Below are 10,659 nucleotides of genomic sequence, written 5' to 3'. Positions count from 1 at the left end.
AGAGGCCCAGTTCATCTGCCATGTGTTTTTTTTTTTTGTTGTTATTTTTACGGCACTATAATGTTTTATTTTTTCCTTTTTGTTTTACGACATTTTTTTTTCTCCAATATTAAACCACTGTTGAATCAGTACCTCTCGCACCACCAGCTGCTTCGCTCCCACTGTGGACGATTCTCCTCTCAATCACCAGTAAATAAGTCGGTGACGCACATGCAGCGTGAGGAGGACAGACGGTAAACATATGAGAAGGCATAAAAAGTTAGTTAAGAGTCTTCTTTTTTGTTGTTGTTTGTGGTTGTAGTTATTATTATTCCACTGGAGGACCAGGGAAATAAATATAGATGAGTTTTATATATGAGTTTTTTTTTTGTTATTTTTTTTAAATTGTCTTGAACAGCATCTCCTCGAGCAGTCCCCCGCTGGTGCTCGTACAACCACGTCGAGTCCATGGATGCTTAATTGCGAATGCAAAAGAAGCTTCTGTCGTCACTGTCCTAGCGGAGGTGATGAGGCATTCAGGGTCCACGACTGTGCGTCTCATTTCGTCTCCCTATTCCCGCCGCAGGCTCCGCTCTCGTATCAAAACCTATCAGGGAGACACAGGGCAGAAGTGTGGCTATTAATACTGTGCTTTTAAATCCTACACACACACACATACACACACATACACACACATACACTCGACAATGTTTGTACAGCATGTTGTCATTGGAAACAGCATGTCGGTATAAATAGAAACGTAGTTATCAGTGCCCGTGTGCATTGAACAGCATTCACCGCTGTGTTTTTTTTGTTGATTTACATAAACACATTTTCACACACAAACACACGCAAACAACCGAATCCAAACTCAAAAAATAAATAAATCCCTGCGGTGTGAGTTTGTGAGCACCGTGAACAGGATTACTCGTCAGAATCAGATTAGCTGTAAATGGTTTACAGCTAATCATTTTTGGTGTCACTGCTATTATCCCAGAGACATTTTTATTCCTACATATATATATATATATATATATATATATATATATATATATATATATATATGTGTATATATATATGTGTATATATATATATATATATATATATATATACATATATATGTGTATATATATATATACATATATATGTGTATATATATGTGTGTATGTATATATGTATATATATATATGTGTATGTGTGTATGTATATATATGTATATATATATATATATATATGTGTGGATGTATATATGTGTGTATATATATGTGCGTATGTATATATGTATATATATATGTGTATACATATATATAAATATATATATATATATATATATATATATATGTATATACATATATACATACATTTATTCACAAGTGGTTAGCACTGTTGCCTTACAGCATGAAGGTGCTGGGTTCGATTCTTGGTCTTTGGACCTTTCTGTGTGGAGTTTGCACACAGATCTGACCTCGAAATTTCATTTACAAGAAAGCCTGTCTCTGGACTCTCTCCCAACAGACATCCGCAACCTTGACTCTCTCCCCTTCTTCTCTTCAAATCCAGACTCAAAACTCACTTTTTTAAAAAAAATAGCCACTACTCGCTGTAATTTCACTCCACTATCTGTTTCCCGCGTCGTCCTGTTGTCTCTGTAAAGTGTCCTTGAGTGTTCTAAAAGGCGCTTATGAATAAGTTTGATTTCCTTTCCTTCCTCATTTCAGTCAAACATCCAATAATACAGTACATTACATTCTGTGGACCAAAGACTTTGACCTACCGGGTAAATTTAGCATTTCTTTCCAGTCGTGCTTCAAGTGTCACTTCGCTGATAATGTCATTTTTATTACGCTGTCACCGTCAGGTCTCGCTGGTAGACCGCTTGTCTTCATAATAAAGTGTTATTATAATAATATGAAAGTTATTATGAGCAGATTGAACGTTATTTTCACTCTACTTCCACACTTGGAGCCACATTTCATACATCTCGGACAGAATGATAAACGCAGGGATTAAAACGAATACTGTTTCTTTGCTTTCCACGTGCCAAGGTAAACTTTCCCTGGAGTTGGCAGAGCAGCGCTCGATTTAGGTCCGCGCAAAAAACAGAGGGGGGAAAAACATCCTCTGACGCAGCAGAGACACAGCCAGACTGACGTTTTTTCTCCGTCCGTTCGAAAGTAAACGCTCATCACCATAAACACGGTGGGGCACTCATTTGTCTGCGACGTCCAAAGTCACCTTTGGCTCTCATGTGGAAGCACGAACGTGAGTCATTTGTTTGTTCAGTCGCAGTCTGTCGGGGCAGCTCAGCTCCGAGAGCGCGGGGGTCAGCCGCTAACACAACAGACATGCCCATTGTTTTGGTTTCGCGTCAGCGTAATCAATCACGTTCTCTTCAAAAAGTGCCTCTCGGGGTTGTAATGCACTTAATGCTCTCTCGCTGTGACACTTTAATTTGCAGAATGGAATCATTACAGTGGATCGTGTGTCAAATCAAAGTCACACGGGGGAGATTTATTGCTGTGTGAGAATATTTAAAGTCGAAGTTTGGGACCCTGACCCCACCCACTGCGTGACAAAATGGGGGATGATGGGGGTGAAGGAGCCGGGGATGAATGTGTGCGTCAATGTGTCGCTTTGTGTCCTGGGGCCGTAAACAAGGAGAGTGACAAGGAGCTGTGTGGTTCCTGTGCCACACAGTCCTTTTGCTCTTATTCCCCCTGAAGTGAGTATTAGTGAGGTGGAGGACCGTGGTGCATTGGAGCTGTTTCAGTCTGAGTCATTGGCTCCAGAGCCAGTAATCTCCAACGATGGAGCTCCTGGAGCGAAAAAAAGGAAAGAAAATGATGCCAGCACAAGAGAGCGTCAGTGTCTGAGAGTTTGGCGGCTAACGTTAGCGACGGAGAAATACGTTGAAAAGCGACCTAATTACATATTGCGCGTCACATCGAGATGAATCCAAATCTCGGTGTGTTCGAATGCAGAGCAAATCTTTGCTAAACAGTGGCTGCGTTTTCCTCATGACATGAATTAAAGCCATAGTGCGTAACCTTTAAATATAAATGAATGTCCGTCACATTCAAATCCTTAGACTGTCTGTGTTTTTCAGTATTGTGGTGTTTCACACTGATGGACGGGTTTTACATCATGACTGATGGAACTAGATGGTGTGAGATCACCTCAGCGGGATTATGTTAACAAGTCAGACTTCCTCAGGGAGGCGATATAATCAGTAAGTTAAAATAACGGTTTTCACAAAAAATAAAAGAGTCCCAATCTTAAATTTGACATACAAATCACAACAAAAAGTCGCCACTGTCTGTCCCAGAGTGACATTATTTTAACAAACGACTAAATCATTCTCTCAGGTTAATGCATCGCAGCCACACTCTCATGTTTAACCTATAGGCGATGAAGTTAACCCAGGCTCCATATGTCGTTAAACTCAAGAAAACAAGAGTGCATTCCGCTCTTTGTTGACCACATGTTAAAGCAATAAGCCCCACAATTTCAGTCTTGGCAGATTTGAGAACACAGGCAGTTATCGTGTCAGCAGCAAATACAGTTTAATATCGCAGGTTGCAAAGTTCTTGGAGCGAGAACACCATTTTTCCACACATGGATTTGCAACCGGCGCGTCTGTTTGCAGTGCGGCCAAAAAAACACCACTCCGTTAATAAAGACATCAGTGTAATTGGCCTTCTTCCACCGTGCCATTAGCAACCACACTCGGATTTAATGCTGCACACAATGTGCAGTTTTCCACACAACAGCAGGGCGCAGGAAAACGAGCGTGTTACCTCACTAATAAGGGCCGCATGTCTCCAATACTGGCAAAGAAAAGTAAAACAGAGAGGGGTAATTAATGGATTCCCAGCAATTAAGTGTAGATTAAAACAGGGTTGTTACTAAATGAAGGGTTAGGGATTGTTTTAACCTCCAAAGAAGGGAAGTTTGCACGGCTTTGCATTTCCTATTGTTGCTATGATATTGAGTCAGGCTATAACTGGCATTCTGAAACATGCCAACACATTTTAATTAGATTATTAGATATGCTCGGAGTGGAAAATCCTCACGGTGCTTGGATTTCCAATTTTAAAGTTGAAATACCAAATTTTAATCAGTTTGAGAAATGGACTATATTATATTATGGAATGGGACATTTAAATATAAATTATTGAACGCAAGTACATATGTACACAGAGGCGTGCACACACACACACACACACATAGCATCGACATACTCTCATTATTACTGGTCTGTGTGCATTAGTATAGCTCTGTGTGTGTGTGTGTGTGTGTACGAGGGCCTGCCGTGCTGCAAGTGCGAGATAAGAAAGCCGCCAGTGTGTTGAGTGTTAAGCCAGCCAGGATAAGCCAGGTCTGTGTGTCCTGCCAGAGAGAAGCCATGACAGCCAGGGAGCGAGCAACAAGCTCACGCGGTGCAAAAAAATCGGAACGCAAACTGTGCTTTTAAGCCATCTCTAACCCCACCCCCGACATTCGGGCCGATACATCCCGCCAAACACACAACGCGGCGGTTTAATACTCTGCACCTCTCCACACATTTCTCATCCGAAAAGTGGGGGAAGTCTACTCAAAAAAAAATCAAATTGGCTGCCAACCAGGTTGAAGATGAGCCAGGCGATGTGAAATACATAATAATAACGACTCCAATAACCACAGTCATTACACTGTAAATCTTCTACTGTGGCCTATGTTTCTCTTTGCAGCCATTATTTATGCCATATATGAAACTCTCCTTCCAAAGCGCGTTTGTTTTGTCCTGCTGAACGCGTTTTGCAGTCAGAGTCGGAGGAAATTTCAGTGGAAACTAATCTCTGTCAAGGACTTTTACTTCCTCTCGTCTGTGATGAGCTTGTGATGATGAGGCCTTGGCAGAGAGGGGCAAGTATACACATTACTGTCTGCTGCCAAGTGGGCCAGAAGGTGCTTTGGCTGCGGCTGAACGGGCAGAGAAGGTTCACTGGAAACAGTGAAAAAGTGGCAGAAACGAGGGGAGGTAATCGGAGAGACATCAATAATGGGGATGACGGCCAACTGCAAAGCCATTTCAGGTCAATCAGTGGTCACTGAATGGCTGGACGACGAGTCCGACCATTCCGTTTTTATTTTTCTGACCGCTGCTAATGAAAGCGAGGCAGATGGACATTAGTGCAACATTAAGGAAACGATCTGCGACTTAAGCACCACAAGGCTCGGACTAATCACACTCTAGAGGAGGATAACCGCGCATGAGTTCATAATGTCATCAAATAGTTCCAACGTGTGCATATATACATATATGTCCCATTCACTGTTGACATTTTAACTACCAGTTGCAATGAGTTCAGTGACTTCACTATAATGCCGTAAGGAAAAAGAGAGGACAGCTAAAACTTTGTGTTCTTCAGCCGATGAGGCGATGAGCATGTAACTGGCTTAACTCAACGAGATAACCATTCAATGCTGTTGTAAGGGCAAATTTGGCCTTTCTCGCACATGAGGCAGAAGCAAATTTTATTTAAAAAACAACAGGTGGCGTGAAACACAATAAGGGCCGGCTCTTATACGTGGTCAGGGAACGCCAAGGAGAAGAAGTCGAGATTTAAAAACAAGTTTAATTGAAGAGCCACCACAGCAGAGAGGCTACCTGTCGCCGCGGTGTTTTAACCTCGGCCTACAGACCTAACAGGCCTCAGTGATGATGACAGTGGATATGGATGTTAAACGCTTACTGAGGTAAGACGGGGCAAGATCATTCAAGGCTTTATTAGCACTGTAAGAAGCAGAAGATGCCAACGCAGGAGTGCTCTCGCTTGTTCTGTTGCAAAAGCCATTGAACACGTAACCCTTTCACACCTAACCCTCCAGATGTCTGGCCTTTTTTTGTTGGTGCATATTTTAACCATAAAAGCATCAGAGAATGTCTTGTAACTAAGTGCTTTTGGCCATTTTTCCAGAATAACGTCTGGCAGTTATTTACAATTTACTGCATGTAAACCAATTTCGAAAAACCCGGATTCTCTGCGTCCCTGAAGCGACGCAAGTGAAATCACCGCAGTAACCACGTGTTTACTTAGACGGGGCAACTTCTCAGCTTTCAGAAAGCGTGGAGTTGTTCCCGATGGCACAAACCATCGCGTAGCTATGGGGATGTAAACTGTGTGTCGTCAACAATACGCTCGGTGTTCAAGAGTTAAAGATTCACTAGAAAGAGCTTTTGTATTTCAATCTATGGTGTAAAATGATGACCGTCTATAATTGTATTATGTTAATAATATAATATAGACAATAATTTGTCATTATATCAGCTGTGCATATCCTTCTACACTTCTGACTTGTATATACAGTAATCTAGTATAGATAGGGCTCCAAGAGAAATTCTTAAGTTACAAAGGAAAAAGGAAAAGGATGTTCTTTATATGTTTTATATAGACTAACTGCCAAAACTAGTGTTTTGTGTTATAGTTTCTGTAGAAACATCTATATTTTCCTCACTCTGTAGAACAATATAGGCCGACAGCATGTACTGTATGTAGTGAGCAAACCTGACACGTTTGGGAATATTATTAATAACACTTCACTCCAACCTCGTTCAACTTTATCACCTCCGATGGAGGATTACATTGTGTGTGCACACGCTGTGGATGTTATCATTTGAGCAAACTAAGAAAGAAGAAAAACAAACAGTGGAGAATGGGATTTTGTTGCTCACGGTTTGTTTAACTGAGAAGTGTTGAGAAGGACACGGAAGAAATAAATCCCCTCACTTTAATTTGCTTTGGTCGTAACATGTACATTTGAGAATCTAACTGTGATGATTTAGAACGTTGGAGGCAGCTTTTGGTAAATGAGTAAGTTAGGAGTCTTATTTATTTAAACGGACTTGGGGTTGACGGCGCCTGTGATCAGAGAGGTCACTTTAATTAGACTTGAGTAAAATGACTTATGGAATATTTACATTTTCTCCAATATTGAGGGGTTAACGTTATAATTTGTTTTTGAAACATTGGGTGCCCGATTGATGTTGTATGGGACTATTAAGCAGTCCTTACATTGTATGAGTAATACAGTGTTTCTGTTACAGATAATACTCTATTTTTTTTTAGCACATTTTAAATGTGAAATATCTGTTAAACAAATTCATCTTCTATATTTTAAATGACTTGACTTATAACTTGCTTGATTTGAAGCAGGGACTTGACTTGATTTGATTCTTGCAAGAAAGACTTTGGACTTCCTTGAGCTTTGAAGGTTAAGACTTGAGACTTACTCCCATCTCTGGTTCATAGCACTTGGATACCCATGTTGCCAGCAACACAGCAAGTTGAAGCTATAGGTCAGAGGGGTCAGTTCAAAATGTTTTTCTGAGCTTATTTAAATGTGGAATATCTGATCAATCATCTTCGTCGTCTATATTTTATACGACTATAATATAACTTGCAAGTTAATTGCTTGAGACGTGAAAGTTAAGACTTGAGACCTTGAGATCTCTGCTGTGTCCCACAATAACTTTGGCAAAGCTTGTCACACAACCGCTCACAAAAAGATCGTCTCTAGTTTGTCTATTAGCTAAAATCCAAATAAACAAAGCTCAGGATACAGAGCAACAAGCAGCAGTGCATTGTTACATGTCTTTTTGTGCACTGTTTAGAAACGCTCTGTCTTATAATTCAGCGCGTACGCAGGGGTTTCCCTCATGAGACTCAAAGTCGTTAATTAGGAAGTCACTGCAATGCACTCACTCACTTTTCCATGAACCCGACCAGAGCTTAAAAGAAAAGACAGTAAAGATGAAAAGAACTTTTCTATGTGTGCACATCCCTCTGCGGATGTTTTTAGGGCGGCGCTACATGCAGCGCAGCTGAGGCAGAACAAAGCTGTGTTAGAAAACAATTCTTTGAAAAACTGAGATAGAAAGAACAAGGAAATTGTGAGGACTCCTGCTTTACTGAAACATGGAACAGGAGAGCTGCGTCGCGCCAGGGTTACGTCAAAAAGAAACCCCTGACGTACACAACAACGAGGACCTTTGATCCCGTCCCATATCGTGTCACTTCATCAAACTCAGAAAATCTGCAAACACATGGTGCCTGTATAAATGAAAAGTATTCCCAAATTCTGAGTACCATGTTTCCTGGAGCAGATGTGCACGTCAAAGCAAGTTTAATGAGCTGAGCTCGGCTTTTGATGAGGTGCTAATGCTAGCTAATGCTAGCTTAAAACTGAGCACTGTCTGGTTATTTCTTTATTTGAAAATCTGCTGTTAACCACAATCTACATGTTGTTGTTTTTTGTTCTGAGCTGTTTTCCCACATTTTTAAGTCTCTGAAAGATTTATTTTCATATTTATTAAATTAGTAAATTCACCAAATTGCCGTTCATACAATTGATGGTAGAAAAGTAAGATATAACCTTAAATTTTAACATAAAGATTTTTAATTAAGCTGGATGAAATAAAAACACTTTATTTTTTGGTTTCCTTAGTGTTTAGGGAACATATTAGGCTTCTGCATATAACCCTGATTGAACTTTCTAACCGTAGAAGAACCACGGGCTAACATTCTTAGAACGTTTTGTACTGTATATGTCCACTAATTACTGATAAAACCAAATATCTCCGTTAAAATGTTGAAAATAGAAAGCTGAGATGCTAATGAAAGTTGTTGATTGTGGGCAGTGAAACAATTTGATGTACTGTATTTATCTAAGGGTTTAAATTCCCACATCCTAAATTAGCATTGTGATTTCACAGTTAAATATACAGTATACATATATGTATACTGTATATTAATAATACCATGGTGTAAAAATTGCTTATTCTACATGTCTTCTATGTCTCACACTTCATTCACGTCCTCTGCTTCCTCTTTAATATTTATTTGAAAAGTCATACAGCAGACGATCAAGGGCTTAAAGTGAAATGATCTATTCTCTTTGAATTTGGCTTTGATGCTCCTGACGTCAGAGCATCGTTGTGCAAAAGTAGTGGAACTTAAGCATTTGTCTCTACCGCCGGTGTGGTATGTTCTGCTGAGCATTTTATTAAAGGGCCTTTTTATGCATTACTTTTGATTCAGTTTCATTATTCCTGAGATCCTTTCAAAGCCAGCCCAAAATCTCAACTGAGCCAAAAATCAAAACAAACGTTTTGAAGAATGGCGTCAACTGTGGAAAACACAGGAAGCTTTTTGCCATTAAAGGCATTGTTTTAGTCTTTCTTCTCACCGGCACCTGTTAAACAGTTCAACAAGACCAGGAGTTAGGTTTATTATCTCCTTTTATCCTCTCTTCTTTCTTTGGTCTTTGATGGAATCTCTTCCGTATGTGTTCATGCCATGTCTCCCCCTCGGCTATTTGTGTCAAGGTGGAAGAACACACGTAGAGATCTTATATAAGTCTGGGCAAGACTCGCAAACAGTGCTCGCGCACTTGAATCTTGATCTTCTGTCAGAGCGGCACAAGTCTCACTTCCGGAAATCAACCTTTAATTTGATACGATCGGCTGAGTGGCAGCACCGTCCAATTTGCAAATGAGTTTGCAGTCTTTCATTAATGTTTCAATTAGGGTGGTCTGATTCTCCCCGTACTGACCTTTTGAGTCCAGACTTGTGTATGCTGATTTGTCCCGCGCTAATAACTGAAGAAAATAAACAGTGACAGCCCTGATCGACAGAGGTGAATCAAAGCTGAAGACGTTTCATTTTCTCACCCGAGAGGCTTTTTTTTCGGCTCACACAATAGCAGCCTAGTGTCTCACGGGTTCCTCTCACAGCTTGACTTAGGGGAAACGAACAGCCTGACACAGGGACACTTGTGACTTTGAAAAGATTTGGAGAACACACTGACTGACTGTGTCAAACCAACAGAACACACCAAACTCTTGCAAGAGAGTGGGGTTCCAGTTTGTACCAAAATCTGCAGCCTACACATTGATGTGCAGAAGTATACCAGGGCCTTCGCCCCTCATACACTTAGCGGATTTCTGTGCCGACTAGTCACACCGACTAGTGATTCACAGGAGTTGGCTGAATCATAGACTCCTGATCTGGAGAGCATCCCCAAGGAAACAATGGTGAATGCAAAATGAAATAAAAATGACACGACACACACAAAAAAAAAAAATCACCAGCGTGGACGGAGGCGGTTTTTGTTTTAAAACAAACGTGATCACACGGCCTCTTTCTTTCTTTCTTTCTTTCTTTCTGCCTGCCTTTCATGTGCGCACAGAGTTGTGTGAGCTTCATTCACAATAAAATGAGAGTCTGCGTTGGTCTGTCGTTTCACACACGTGTAGCTCATCACACACTCCATTCCATTCCTATATACTATAACTCGTTGAGGCCATATAATCACACATTTTGCCCTGCATGCTGACGTCCGTGCTTGTACTAGTGGGAAGATGGGATAGATGGAACTCATCCTTGTGGAGAAACTTGTGGTCAAATTTGATGTTTGTTTGTCTTATTTCAGTTTCTCTATTTGTAGTTTGATGTAACATCTCTCATTGAGTCATTTGGGCCGCTATTATTTTGACTGTCGAGATGCCGGATGGACAGACAGGAGCCGTGTGCAGAAATGATCACATAAGTGTGAGTGAAAATCATTGAACTTGAGCATGACCGCAGAGTATGTGCTGTTCTCTTTCCAAAACAATGTTGTTGTTATTGATTTAAATGG

At 40.6% G+C, this 10,659-nt stretch overlaps 1 protein-coding gene across 1 annotated transcript in view; it reads right to left on the bottom strand.

Annotated features, from left to right (window-relative positions):
* Positions 1-361: 361 nt before the first annotated feature.
* The window catches only part of LOC122758828 (urotensin-2 receptor), a 42,388-nt gene continuing 32,090 nt past the window's right edge, over positions 362-10,659 (bottom strand). The window contains exon 4 of the mRNA XM_044013162.1: positions 362-586. The gene's annotated coding sequence lies outside the window, so the exon portion shown is untranslated. The remainder of the gene's footprint in view (positions 587-10,659) is intronic.

Source organism: Solea senegalensis, linkage group LG18 (genome assembly GCF_019176455.1).
Source record: "Solea senegalensis isolate Sse05_10M linkage group LG18, IFAPA_SoseM_1, whole genome shotgun sequence".
NCBI lineage: Eukaryota > Metazoa > Chordata > Actinopteri > Pleuronectiformes > Soleidae > Solea > Solea senegalensis.
This window is presented reverse-complemented; position numbering and strand designations above follow the sequence as displayed.